At 43.3% G+C, this 14,977-nt stretch overlaps 2 non-coding genes across 2 annotated transcripts; both read right to left on the reverse strand.

Annotated features, from left to right (window-relative positions):
- Positions 1-7,595: 7,595 nt before the first annotated feature.
- On the reverse strand, positions 7,596-7,668 carry TRNAV-UAC (transfer RNA valine (anticodon UAC)). The gene has a single exon. It is a non-coding gene; the product is annotated as a tRNA-Val (tRNA).
- A 967-nt stretch (positions 7,669-8,635) lies between these two features.
- TRNAV-UAC (transfer RNA valine (anticodon UAC)) lies at positions 8,636-8,708 on the reverse strand. The gene has a single exon. It is a non-coding gene; the product is annotated as a tRNA-Val (tRNA).
- Between the last annotated feature and the right edge of the window lie 6,269 nt (positions 8,709-14,977).

Below are 14,977 nucleotides of genomic sequence, written 5' to 3' on the forward strand. Positions count from 1 at the left end.
TTTTTTCACTGTAATAGAAGAGCAGTTAGTTGTCTGCAAGCGTCTGGGTGTCAGGCCTACTTCAGCGTGTGCTCTGCAGACCTGTGCCAGCGTGCTTTGACAGTTGCCACTCATATCTGGTGTCTCTATAGCGTGCTTTTACAACCAAAATTTTGTTTCCACTGTAATAGAAGAGCAGTTGCCTGCCTGCCAGCTTCTGTGTGAGGTTCACATTGGATACTGTGCCTACTTGCCCAGTGCCACCACTCATATCTGTTTTAACAATTGGTTAAGCTTTACATTTAAAATAAATATTTTTTTTTCACTGTAATAGAAGAGCAGTTAGTTGTCTGCAAGCGTCTGGGTGTCAGGCCTACTTCAGCGTGTGCTCTGCAGACCTGTGCCAGCGTGCTTTGACAGTTGCCACTCATATCTGGTGTCTCTATAGCGTGCTTTTACAACCAAAATTTTGTTTCCACTGTAATAGAAGAGCAGTTGCCTGCCTGCCAGCTTCTGTGTGAGGTTCACATTGGATACTGTGCCTACTTGCCCAGTGCCACCACTCATATCTGTTTTAACAATTGGTTAAGCTTTACATTTAAAATAAATATTTTTTTTTCACTGTAATAGAAGAGCAGTTAGTTGTCTGCAAGCGTCTGGGTGTCAGGCCTACTTCAGCGTGTGCTCTGCAGACCTGTGCCAGCGTGCTTTGACAGTTGCCACTCATATCTGGTGTCTCTATAGCGTGCTTTTACAACCAAAATTTTGTTTCCACTGTAATAGAAGAGCAGTTGCCTGCCTGCCAGCTTCTGTGTGAGGTTCACATTGGATACTGTGCCTACTTGCCCAGTGCCACCACTCATATCTGTTTTAACAATTGGTTAAGCTTTACATTTAAAATAAATATTTTTTTTTCACTGTAATAGAAGAGCAGTTAGTTGTCTGCAAGCGTCTGGGTGTCAGGCCTACTTCAGCGTGTGCTCTGCAGACCTGTGCCAGCGTGCTTTGACAGTTGCCACTCATATCTGGTGTCTCTATAGCGTGCTTTTACAACCAAAATTTTGTTTCCACTGTAATAGAAGAGCAGTTGCCTGCCTGCCAGCTTCTGTGTGAGGTTCACATTGGATACTGTGCCTACTTGCCCAGTGCCACCACTCATATCTGTTTTAACAATTGGTTAAGCTTTACATTTAAAATAAATATTTTTTTTCACTGTAATAGAAGAGCAGTTGCCTGCCTGCCAGCTTCTGTGTGAGGTTCACATTGGATACTGTGCCTACTTGCCCAGTGCCACCACTCATATCTGTTTTAACAATTGGTTAAGCTTTACATTTAAAATAAATATTTTTTTTTCACTGTAATAGAAGAGCAGTTGCCTTCCTGCCAGCTTCTGTGTGAGGTTCACATTGGATACTGTGCCTACTTGCCCAGTGCCACCACTCATATCTGTTTTAACAATTGGTTAAGCTTTACATTTAAAATAAATATTTTTTTTCACTGTAATAGAAGAGCAGTTGCCTGCCTGCCAGCTTCTGTGTGAGGTTCACATTGGATACTGTGCCTACTTGCCCAGTGCCACCACTCATATCTGTTTTAACAATTGGTTAAGCTTTACATTTAAAATAAATAATTTGTTTTCACTGTAATAGAAGAGCAGTTGCCTGCCTGCCAGCTTCTGTGTCAGGTTTGATGCCTTGCCCATTTGCACAGTCAGTGCCACCACTCATATCTGTTTTAACAATAGCTTAAGCTTTAGATTTTAAAGAAATCATTTTTTTTCACTGTAATAGAAGATCAGTTAGTTGTCTGCAAGCGTCTGGGTGTCAGGCCTACTTCAGCGTGTGCTCTGTAGACCTATTCCAGCGTGCTTTGACAGTTGCCAATCATATTTGGTGTCTCTATAGCGTGCTTTTAAAACCAAAATTTGTTTTTCACTGTTATAGATTGAATAGCAGTTACTTGTCTTCAAGCGGGTGTCTCAGGCCTACAGTATGTGCTCTGCAGAACTGTTCCAGTGCACATTGCCAATCATATCTGTTGTCTCTATAGCGTGTTTTTAAAACCATAATTTGTTTTTCACTGTTATAGATTGAATAGCAGTTACTTGTCTTCAAGCGGCTTTGTCAGTCCTTCCTTCAGCGTGTGCTCTGCAGAACTGTTCCAGTGCACATTGCCAATCATATCTGGTCTCACAGTAGCTTGCACGCATAGTACCACTAATCCCCCAAAAAATGACAGGCAGAGGCAGGCCATCCCGCAGAGGCCGTCGTGGTCGTGGTGCTGTGATTCCCTTTTGCCCTAGAATAATGCCCAGTTTTCAGAAGCCACGTACCCTGAACTTGAAAAGTTCTGAGGACTTAGTTGACTGGCTAACACAGGACACCCAATCTTGTACAGCCTCCGCTCGGAACCTTGACGCACCATCCTCCTCCAGCTTAGCTTCAGGCACCTCTCAAGATACCACTCACCCGCCTGCTGCCACCACCAAAACTAGCACCACAGCCGCTTTACTTGGTATGTCAGAGGAGTTATTCACACACCCGTTTGAAGAAATGAGTGATGCGCAACCATTATTGCTAGAGGATGTATATAACAGGGATATGTCTCAGGCAGGCAGCATTAAACACATGGAGGTACGGTGTGATGATGATGATGTTGTACCCGCTGCTGCTTCCTTTTCTGAGTTGTCAGATACAAGCGAAGCGGTTGATGATGACGATGCGTCCATGGATGTCACGTGGGTGCCCGCTCGGCAAGAAGAAGAACAGGGCGAAAGTTCAGATGGGGAGACAGAGAGGAGGAGGAGACGAGTTGGAAGCAGGGGGGGGTCATCGCAAGGAGCTAGTGGCACAGTCAGACAGCATGCATCGGCACCCGGGATCAGCCCAACAGCACGCCAATCAACGCATGCTGTGTCCACCACCAGAATGCCGTCATTGCAGAGCTCAGCAGTGTGGCATTTTTTTTGTGTGTCTGCCTCTGACAACAGCGATGCCATTTGCAACCTGTGCCAAAGGAAACTGAGTCGTGGGAGGTCCAACACCCACCTAGGTACAACTGCTTTGCGTAGGCACATGATCTCACATCACAAACGCCTATGGGATCAACACATGAGTACAAGCAGCACGCCTACTCTAAGCCGCCATCCTCCTCCTGGTCCAGCATCTTCAGCCACGTCAACCACTGCTGTCCTTCTTGCCCCCTCTCAACCATCCGCCACTCCATCTCCCGCCTTGAGCAGTTCCCGCTCATCTGCCCACAGTCATGTGTCTGTCAAGGACATGTTTGAGCGTAAGAAGCCAATGTCACCAAGTCACCCCCGTCTGACAGCTGGCTTGTCCGAACTATTAGCCCGCCAGCTTTTACCATACAATCTGGTTGAGTCTGAGGCGTTCCAAAAATTTGTAGCTATTGCGACACCGCAGTGGAAGGTACCCGGCCGGAATTTCTTTTCACAAAAGGCAATCCCCAACTTGTGCAAAAGGAAGTCATGGCATGTCTGGCACACAGTGCAAGGGTCCATCTGACCACTGATACCTGGTCTGCAAAGCATGGTCAGGGCAGGTATATCACCTACACTGCGCATTGGGTAAACCTGCTGACGGCTGACAAGCAAGGAATGCGTGGCATTGCAGAGGAGTTGGTGACACCGCCACGAATTGCAGGCAGTCCTGCTGCCACCTCCTCTACTCCTCCTACTCCATCCTCTTCCATAACCTCCTCGGCTGAGTCCTCTTGTGCCGCTGCTTCTTGCTCCACATCAACGGCACCCCCCCAGCTCCCCAGGTACTATTCCACATCCCGGATACGGCAGTGTCACGCCGTCTTGGGTTTGACTTGCTTGAAAGCAGAGAGTCACACCGGACAAGCACTCCTGTCCGCCCTGAACGCACAGGTGGAAAAGTGGCTGACTCCGCAGCAACTGGATATCGGCAAAGTGGTGTGTGACAACGGAAAAAATTTGATAGCGGCATTGAAGTTGGACAAGTTGACACATGTGCCGTGCATGGCACATGTGTGTAATCTGATCGTACAACGCTTTGTGCAAAAGTACACAGGCTTACAGGACATCCTGAAGCAGGCCAGGAAGGTGTGTGGCCATTTCAGGCGTTCCTACACGGCCATGGCTCACTTTGCCGATATCCAGCGGCGAAACAACATGCCAGTGAAGCGCTTGATTTGCGACAGCCCTACACGTTGGAATTCAACACTCCTAATGTTCGACCGCCTGCTCCAACAAGAAAAAGCTGTTAATGAATATTTGTATGACCGGGGTGCTAGGACAGCCTCTGGGGAGCTGGGAATTTTTTTGCCACGTTACTGGACGCTCATGCGCAATGCCTGTAGGCTCATGCGTCTTTTGCGAAGGCACCATCAGCGACATCATACCATTTGTTTTCTTCATGGAGCGTGCCCTGCGAAGAGTGCTGGATCAGGCTGTAGATGAGCGTGAAGAGGAAGAGGAAGAGTTGTGGTCACCATCACCACCAGAAACAGCCTTATCAGCATCGCTTGCTGGACCTGCGGCAACGCTGGAAAAGGATTGTGAGGAAGAGGAGTCAGAGGAGGATTCTAGCTTTGAGGAGGAGGAGCAAGACCAAACACAACAGGCATCCCAGGGTGCTCGTTGTCACCTATCTGGTACCCGTGGTGTTGTACGTGGCTGGGGGGAAGAACATACCTTCAATGACATCAGTGAGGAGGAGGAACGGGAAATGAGTAGCTCGGCATCCAACCTTGTGCAAATGGGGTCTTTCATGCTGTCCTGCCTGTTGAGGGACCCTCGTATAAAAAGGCTGAAGGAGAACGACCTGTACTGGGTGTCCACGCTACTAGACCCCCGGTATAAGCAGAAAGTGGTGGAAATGTTACCGAATTACAACAAGTCGGAAAGGATGCAGCATTTGCAAAATAAATTAAAAAGTATGCTTTACACAGCGTATAAGGGTGATGTCACAGCACAACGGGAATCTAACAGGGGGAGAGGTGGAAGTCATCCTCCTCCTCCTCCTCCCACGACCACGCCGGCAAGGACAGGACGCTTTAAAGACGTGTTGTTGATGGAGGACATGTGGACCTTTTTAAGTCCTATGCATCGCCACAGCCCTTCGGGATCCACCCTCAGAGAGCGACTCGACCGACAGGTAGCAGACTACCTCGCCTTAACTGCAGATATCGACACTCTGAGGAGCGATGAACCCCTTGACTACTGGGTGTGCAGGCTTGACCTGTGGCCTGAGCTATCCCAATTTGCGATAGAACTTCTGGCCTGCCCCGCTTCAAGTGTCCTGTCAGAAAGGACCTTCAGTGCAGCAGGAGGTATTGTCACTGAGAAGAGAAGTCGCCTAGGTCAAAAAAGTCTAGATTACCTCACCTTTATTAAGATGAATGAGGGATGGATCCCGAAGGGACTGACACTGGGCGATACATTCGCTTAAAAAAGGCCTGATGAGATGAGCTGCCTTGGGCTAAAAATGGTCCACACGCTGCTGTATTTTAGCTCTGAATGACGTTTGACTTGCGTGACTTATCCGCCACCAACTAGGGTTCAAGCCGCCATGTTTTAGGGCACTTTCTGCCTGTGAAACAAACATCAATTTTTCTGGCCGCTGCTACAGCAGCGGCTGCAACAATACCAAATTTTTCAGGCATGTGTACATGCCTAATTTTTAGGCCCACTGGTGCAGCACTGTGGCTTCAAAAACCAAACCAAAAATTAAAATCCTCCAAGATGGCACCAATATACCAGTGGTCTAAGCATCTTCCCACCTTGGCCTAAAAAGGGGAGGTGATTCAACAATTAAAAATCTCTGCCATTTACACGTCCACTGATAGGAGACGCAGAAGGTATTAAACTGATATGAACAATACTCCACTCCTATCAGTAGGTCCGTCCCATTGTGATTTATGCCCCCCACCCACCGCGCAGGGATGGGGGCCGGGGGGGAGGAAAGTAGGCCCCCCCATTGTGATTTATGCCCCCCACCCACCGCGCAGGGGTGGGGGCCGAGGGGGGGAGGACAGTAGGTCACCCCATTATGATTTATGGCCCCCACCTACCGCGCAGGGGTTGGGGAGGACAGTAGCTCCCCCCAGTGTGTATCAGGGGCTTTGAGGACAGGTGTCAATCCATACCTGCCAAGTGACCCTATGTAGGGGGAACAGTCTCTATTCTGCTCTGTGTCAGTGTGTATCATGGTCTCTGTGGACGGGAAACAGTCTCTATTCTGCTCTGTGTCAGTGTGTATCATGGTCTCTGTGGACAGGGAACAGTCCCTATTCTGCTCTGTGTCAGTGTGTATCATGGTCTCTGTGGACGGGGAACAGTCTCTATTCTGCTCTGTGTCAGTGTGTATCATGGACTCTGTGGACAGGGAACAGTCCCTATTCTGCTCTGTGTCAGTGTGTATCAGGGGTTTTGAGGACAGGTGTCAATCCATATCTGCCAAGTGACCCTATGTATGGGGAACAGTCTCTATTCTGCTCTGTGTCAGTGTGTATCATGGTCTCTGTGGACGGTGAACAGTCTCTATTCTGCTCTGTGTCAGTGTGTATCATGGTCTCTGTGGACAGGGAACAGTCTCTATTCTGCTCTGTGTCAGTGTGTATCAGGGGTTTTGAGGACAGGTGTCAATCCATATCTGCCAAGTGACCCTATGTAGGGGGAACAGTCCCTATTCTGCTCTGTGTCAGTGTGTATCAGGGGTTTTGAGGACAGGTGTCAATCCATATCTGCCAAGTGACCCTATGTAGGGGGAACAGTCCCCATTCTGCTCTGTGTCAGTGTGTATCAGGGGTTTTGAGGACAGGTGTCAATCCATATCTGCCAAGTGACCCTATGTAGGGGGAACAGTCTCTATTCTGCTCTGTGTCAGTGTGTATCAGGGCTGGGCTTTGAGGACAGGTGTCAATGTTAGGTGATTTCTGCCCTTTATGGATTAAAAGCAGACTCTGCATCAACTGTGCAATTTTCCATGGGAGTTTTGCCATGGATCCCCCTCTGGCATGCCACAGTCCAGGTGTTAGTCCCCTTGAAACAACTTTTCCATCACTATTGTGGCAAGAAAGAGTCCCTGTTGTTTTTAAAATTCGCCTGCCCATTGAAGTCAATGGCGGTTCGGCCATTGAAGTCAATTGAAGTCAAATTTCGGGTTCGCGACAACACTAGTTAGATGCAACTGTTATATAACTCTATGTATTTTAATGGATAGCGAGTGTGTATGGTCATTAATACATTTTTAGGAATAAGCACATCTGAAGAATAACTGTAAATCCACCTGAGCATTGTCAGTTTGAATACATGAGCTTGGAAATTCAAAGTCTCTTTCCTCTTTTCAATTGTTATTTCAGGAAGCTTTGGATATATTGTATTATTGATTGTATTTTTTTAGCTCATTCGGTCATTCTTAAAAGTGGGAACTACAACCCAAACATATAGCAGAAATATAATGGGAATTCTCTAAAAAAAAAATTCTACAACTTGTTCTTTCCCATTTTAATGAATAATCTACACAGTATTTATCTAATCTCAATTTCAACCTACTCGTCAACTTTTCATCAAGAACCTTTGTAAATGAGAAGCACACTTTACTTACAAATTTTAAAAAGAAAACCAATGGTTTCACTGGGGATCGAACCCAGGACCTTCTGCGTGTAAAGCAGATGTGATAACCACTACACTATGAAACCTCACTAGATGTTTATTTTTGTGGCATACCATCAGAAAAATAGACCTCAACATGGCCAGTATTTATGCACGAACCTTTTGTCAAATACTGGTTATATCAGCATTTTAGGAATAAGCACATCTGAAGAATAACTGTAAATCCACCTGAGCATTGTCAGTTTGAATACATGAGCTTGGAAATTCAAAGTCTCTTTCCTCTTTTCAATTGTTATTTCAGGAAGCTTTGGATATATTGTATTATTGATTGTATTTTTTTAGCTCATTCGGTCATTCTTAAAAGTGGGAACTACAACCCAAACTTGCAATTTTAATTACATATAGCAGAAATATAATGGGAATTCTCTAAAAAAAAATTCTACAACTTGTTCTTTCCCATTTTAATGAATAATCTACACAGTATTTATCTAATCTCAATTTCAACCTACTCGTCAACTTTTCATCAAGAACCTTTGTAAATGAGAAGCACACTTTACTTACAATTTTTTAAGAGAAAACCAATGGTTTCACTGGGTTTCACTGTTATATAACTCTATGTATTTTAATGGATAGCGAGTGTGTATGGTCATTAATACATTTTTAGGAATAAGCACATCTGAAGAATCACTGTAAATCCACCTGAGCATTGTCAGTTTGAATACATGAGCTTGGAAATTCAAAGTCTCTTTCCTCTTTTCAATTGTTATTTCAGGAAGCTTTGGATATATTGTATTATTGATTGTATTTTTTTAGCTCATTCGGTCATTCTTAAAAGTGGGAACTACAACCCAAACTTGCAATTTTAATTACATATAGCAGAAATATAATGGGAATTCTCTAAAAAAAAATTCTACAACTTGTTCTTTCCCATTTTAATGAATAATCTACACAGTATTTATCTAATCTCAATTTCAACCTACTCGTCAACTTTTCATCAAGAACCTTTGTAAATGAGAAGCACACTTTACTTACAAATTTTTAAAAGAAAACCAATGGTTTCACTGGGGATCGAACCCAGGACCTTCTGCGTGTAAAGCAGACGTGATAACCACTACACTATGAAACCTCACTAGATGTTCAATTTTGTGGCATACCATCAGAAAAATAGACCTCAACATGGCCAGTATTTATGCACGAACCTTTTGTCAAATACTGGTTATATCAGCATTTTAAAAAACAATGCATTCTTAACACTTTTGCCTGGAGTTCAGCAAATGTTACATGCAACTTTTATATAACTCAATGTATTTTAATGGATAGCGAGTGTGGATGGTCATTAATAGATTTTTAGGAATAAGCACATCTGAAGAATCACTGTAAATCCACCTGAGCATTTCCAGTTTGAATACATGAGCTTGGAAATTCAAAGTCTCTTTCCTCTTTTTCAATTGTTATTTCAGGAAGCTTTGGATATATTTTATTATTGATTGTATTTTTTTAGCTCATTCGGTCATTCTTAAAAGTGGGAACCACAACCCAAATTTGCAATTTTAATTAAATATAGCAGAAATATAATGGGAATTCTCTAAAAAAAATTGTTTCTACAACTTGTTCTTTCCCATTTTAATGAATAATCTACACAGTATTTTTCTAATCTCAATTTCAACCTACTCGTCAACTTTTCATCAAGAAACTTTGTAAATGAGAAGCACATTTGACATACAAATTTTTAAAATAAAAAACAATGGTGAATCCAACTGTGCAATGTGAATACATGAGCTTGGAATTTCACTGTCCCTTTGCACTTGTCCGTCAAACACGGCATGGCTTCATGCACAGGACAATTCTATAGGATAATCAGCTCAGCATCCTCCATAAACTTAAAGGGACACTGTAGGCACCCAGACCACTTCAGCTCATTGAAGAGATCTGGGTGCTGTGTCCCTTTTGCACCTAGTGCTGCAATGTAGACATATGCAATTCGTTTCAAATGTAAAATTCGGATTAATTTTGGCAATTCGGACATTCGGATTCTTCCGAATGTCCAAAGTGGTAAATTTCGGAAGTGCCAAACTGAACCGAATTGCCAAAGTGCTTTGGATTTCTGAAAAGTGGTAAAACAAGAGAGGGAGGGAAAATTACAGGAATATAACCCTATCCCTAACCCTAATCCTAACTCTAACCTTACCCCTAGATGTGTAAGTGGTTGTGGTGGATAGTGGTAGGGTTAGGGGTAGAGTTAGGGGTTAGGGGCAGGGGTTAGGGTTAGGGAATGGCCAAAGTCCCGAACTGCCTAAGTCCCAAATTTCGGCAGTGCCGAACTGAAGTGCAAAGTACCAAAGTCCCGAATTTCGGAAGTGCCGAGCCAAAGTCCTGAATTTCGGAAGTGACAAACCGAACCAATTTTTTTTGCCAATGCACATCCCTACTGCAATGTAAAACATTGCAGTTCCAGAGAACTGCAATGTTTTGCAATGCAGCTCTACGTCTGCCCTCACTGGCTGTCTACCAGACAGCCGCAAGAGGGCTTCCATAATCGAAACGGACCTTTGGTCCATTACCTGATACTGGACGTCCTCATGCTCTGCATGAGTACCTCCAGCGTCATGCTTTTACCCCATATGAAAGCATTGATTAATGCTTTCCTATGGTGAAATCCTAATGTGAGCAAGTGTTGTGCCTAATCATTAAATTCATGAAGCACCAATATCCAAAAAGTAATAATCAATTAACGAATAAGGTTTATAACGATATTGGCGGGCACACAACCCAGTTCGGGATGAGTATCTTGGGCTATAGGAAACAGAAACCACACAGAGACCAAGTTGCAGATAAGAATTCACATCACACTTTATTGTCCACAAGGGGACCCAATACAAGGGGACCTCATTAAGTAGTTGCATGCATTCACTTCAAAACAGCTTAGTATCTAGATATATCACAATTAGAGGGGCTTGGTTGTGTCCTCACTGCACGACTGGGGGAACTCTGACAGTCAGGCTTGGAGGGATCCTCTCTGGGAACAGCAGAGACCAGCAACACGCGTCCGCATTACAGGTGGGTAGTTCTCCAAGTGAGTGCCAAGTTTCTCCGTCTTTTATACCTTTTACCAAGTTTGTAACTTTTCCAAGATTTCTTATCAGTGCAGCCCAGCATGTATCTTGTCATGCGCATTAAGTAATCAGTATGGTTGATCAGGCCAGTTATGATCACCCAAGGCCCATGCAAGAAACATTCGGTATCTTATCCTATCTATGTCCCTACTCTTATCTTTCTACACATTGTTGGCACCAGATCCCTCTTTTCAGCACATGGGCCTTTTTGGATATTGGCCAGACATGCCATGGAATATTTTATGCAATGTCATCTTAATTGAATTTCTTAGTGCGACACAGTTTAATTTCTTAGTGCGACACAGTTTAAGTATTTTATGCAATGTCATCTTAGTTGAATTTCTTAGTGCGATACAGTTTAAGCCAAGTGCCATCTTAACTATCTATAATAGATTAATTTGCTCATTAGTGATCAATCAATCATGCTTAATTAGTTACTTGGAATTTTATCACAATTATCACAGCAAGGCAGGGGGAGGAGCGTGGGCGGAGCCTGACCCAGTGCCAAGGGACATCGGTGCTGGATCCAGGTAAATGACTGAAGGGGTTTTAAGGAGGAGCGCGAGGGAGGGGGGCACTGTAGGGGCCCTTAGTGTCAGGAAAATGGCTTTGTCCATTTTTATCAAAACCCAGCTGATGTGCAGAAATTGTAATCCTCTTTTCCTTGTATGTCCTCTAACCTCTACTACTCTGTTTGAACTCTGTTTTCACCACCATTCGCTAGAGCAGGGATAGGCAACCTTCGGCACTCCAGATATTGTGGATTACATCTCCCATAATGCTCTTACAGCCATAATGCTGGCAAAGCATCAAGGGAGATGTAGTCCACAACATCTGGGGTTTTAAGGTTGCCTGTGGCGAAACCGACCTCGCCACGTGTCCTTGGAGGGGGCTGCTTGCCCGCCTCTTGCCTTTGGACTATGGACCAGACTTTATGTGAATGTGTTAACCCAGATAGCTATACCATGGAGCCTATTCATATAATGAAAGACTATGGGAAAGACTTTGGCTCCATGGCGATTAAACTGTATTCGGTTGGTCTGAGTGCCATTCACCTAATAATGTGCACTCAGACCTGAGCTATCTGGGGATATGTGAAATGTCTGTGTGTTATTTGTAAAATGTGACTTTATGTATTTTAAAGTGTTTTTTATGTCGTTTTGCAACCATGTGGTTAATGGAGTCTGCCTCTAGTCCTGGAAAATTAGATTACTTCCCCCCCATTGTCTCCAGGATAGAGGGCCCTGTAAAACCATGCTTCCAGAAGGTCAAATGCACATTTGTACTAACTTTTGAACCCCTAGTCCAATTCGTATGATTTTTGAGTATGTTGTTCCCCTGAATGGATTGATTGTGAATATGTATTTTTATGCGAATGTGATGTATATTTTGGGAGTTATGAATGTTGTGTAAAAACTGTATTTTCCCTACCTATGATAATTGTATTTTCCTGTGTGTACAGATAATTAGTTTACAGGTAGAGGGGAGGGCTATGTGTGGGATGTAACTATTGTGTGATTGGTTAATGTACGTTACTGTGTGTGTCCCTCCCCTTCATGGGAGCACCTAATAAAAAGGGCTGCAAGCTAGCAGCCAGAGAGTTCCTGTTTTACCCTCAAAGTGAAGTGTCGTCTCATTATTGGGGGAAGGATTGATTGCATGCTGTTCCAGTTGACTGCTAGGAGTGTAAGCCTATTCGTATGGTTCCTATTCAATGGTCTACAGCATTCATATGCTTGGGAGAATTTAAAAGGTTTCTCGGATTCGGTGATTGTGGTGTCTGCCAGAGTGCTTGGAGTCCTCAGGAAGCACTAGGAGCATCCTTTAAAGGACCACTCTAGTGCCAGGAAAGCATACTCGTTTTCCTGGCACTAGAGTGCCCTGAGGGTGCCCCCACCCTCAGGGACCCCCTCCCGCCCGGCTCTGGAAAGGGGAAAAGGGTTAAAACTTACCTTTTTCCAGCGCTGGGCGGAGAGCTCTCCTCCTCCTCTCCGGCCTCCGTTCCTCCCCGTCGGCTGAATGCGCACGCGCGGCAAGAGCTGCGCGCGCATTCAGCCGGTCGCATAGGAAAGCATTCATAATGCTTTCCTATGGACGCTTGCGTGCTCTCACTGTGATTTTCACAGTGAGAATCACGCAAGCGCCTCTAGCGGCTGTCAGTGAGACAGCCACTAGAGGAAAAAGGGGAAGGCTTAACTAATTGATAAACATAGCAGTTTCTCTGAAACTGCTATGTTTATAAAAAAATTAGTTAACCCTAGCTGGACCTGGCACCCATACCACTTCATTAAGCTGAAGTGGTCTGGGTGCCTAGAGTGGTCCTTTAACGGAGGTACCAAGTCGGGGTGCCAGGCGATCCGTTACATTGCCTATCCCTGCGCTAGAGGCATCTTATTATTTCACCATAATCAGATCTGTCCTAATATATTCAGAAAGTCCAAGAGGTTGCACAGCTGACTGCTTTATTCATTTTGAATAAGATCTCTTTTTTTGGTGTTTACAGTGTCCCTTTAACCCCTTCAGGACGGAGTCAATAGTGCACGTTCTGATCAAAAGAAAACGTAAACAAAAATTAACAAAATTAATAGAAGGAATGGAACATATCAGCTATGAAGAAAGGTTAACAAATTTAAACCTATTTAGTTTAGAAAAACGTCGCCTGAGAGGGGATATGATAACATTATACAAATATATTCGGGGCCAATACAAACCATTGTGTGGAAATCTATTCACAAACCGGACTTTACATAGGACACGAGGCCATGCGTTTAGACTGGAAGAAAGAAGATTTTGTCTAAGGCAAAGAAAAGGTTTTTTTACTGTAAGAACAATCAGGATGTGGAATTCTCTGCCTGAAGAAGTGGTTTTATCAGAGTCCATACAGATGTTCAAACAGCTACTAGATGCATACTTGCAAAAACAGAATATTCAAGGATATAATCTTTCAATGTAGGGTAATAACTGCTTGATCCAAGGATAGATCTGACTGCCATTCTGGGGTCAAGAAGGAATTTTTTTCCTAGCTTGTTGCAAAATTGTGCTTCAAACTGTTTTTTTTTTGCCTTCTTTTGGATCAACAGCAAAAAACAAATGTGAGGAAGGCTGAACTTGATGGACGCAAGTCTCTTTTTAGCTATGTAACTATGTAACTATGTAACAAAAACTGGAATTTGAGTTATATGTCTGTTCAACCGTAATTCACCGCTGTCACATTAAGTGCACCCACACTTATTATATATAATTTTGTTCAGGAGAAACAGGGCTTTAATTTATCATTAACTATTCATATATGGAACATAATTTATTATGAATAAAATTTTAAAAAATGTGATAAAATGGAAAGTTACAGGGTCAAATATAGAACGTTCCATTTTCAAATTGAAATTTGCCAGATTAGTAATGTTACTTGTGAGACGGTGTGGTAGCACAGGAATGAGAATTACCCCCATAATGGCATACCATTTGAAAAAGTAGACAACCCAAGGTATTGAAAGTGGGGTATGTTTAGTCTTTTTTAGTAGCCACTTAGTCACAAACACTGGCCAAAGTTAGCGTTCATATTTGTTTTTGTGTGAAAAAAGCAAAAAACTAATATTTGGCCAGTGTTTGTGACTAAGTGGCTACTAAGAAAGACTGGACATACCCCACTTGCAATACCTTGGGTTGTCTACTTTTGCAAATGGTATGCCATCATGGGGGTAATTCTCATTCCTGGGCTACCATACGCTCTCAAAGCTAACATAACAAATCTGGCCAATTTCAATGTAAAAAAAATTAAATGCAAGCCTTATATGTGACTCTCTAACTTTCCAAAACACCATAAAACCTGTACATGGGGGGTACTGTTATTCTTGGGAGACTTCACTAGACACAAATATTAGTGTTTTAAAACAGTAAAACATATTACAACAATAATATAGCCCATAAAAGTGCCGTTCGTTTGTAAAAAATGCAAAAAACTTCACTTTTACTTAAAATATCATCGTTGTAATACGATTTACCAGTTTGAAACACTAATATTTGAGTTCAGCGAAGTCTCCTGAGTAAAACAGTACCCCCTATGTACAGGTTTTATGGTGTCTTGGAGAGTTACAGGATCAAATATAGTGCTTGCGAATTAAATTCTCTGCACTTTCTCCCTGTGTTGTCAGGCATGTCAATCACATTTTAATTAATCAAATCACATAATTATGTTAAAAGATTACTTAAATATACATGTAGAATTTTAATATATATGCATTTATAGGTATTTAAATTATATGTGTATACTTATGTAATAATT

This window comes from Pelobates fuscus, chromosome 12 (assembly GCF_036172605.1).
Source record: "Pelobates fuscus isolate aPelFus1 chromosome 12, aPelFus1.pri, whole genome shotgun sequence".
Classification (NCBI taxonomy): domain Eukaryota; kingdom Metazoa; phylum Chordata; class Amphibia; order Anura; family Pelobatidae; genus Pelobates; species Pelobates fuscus.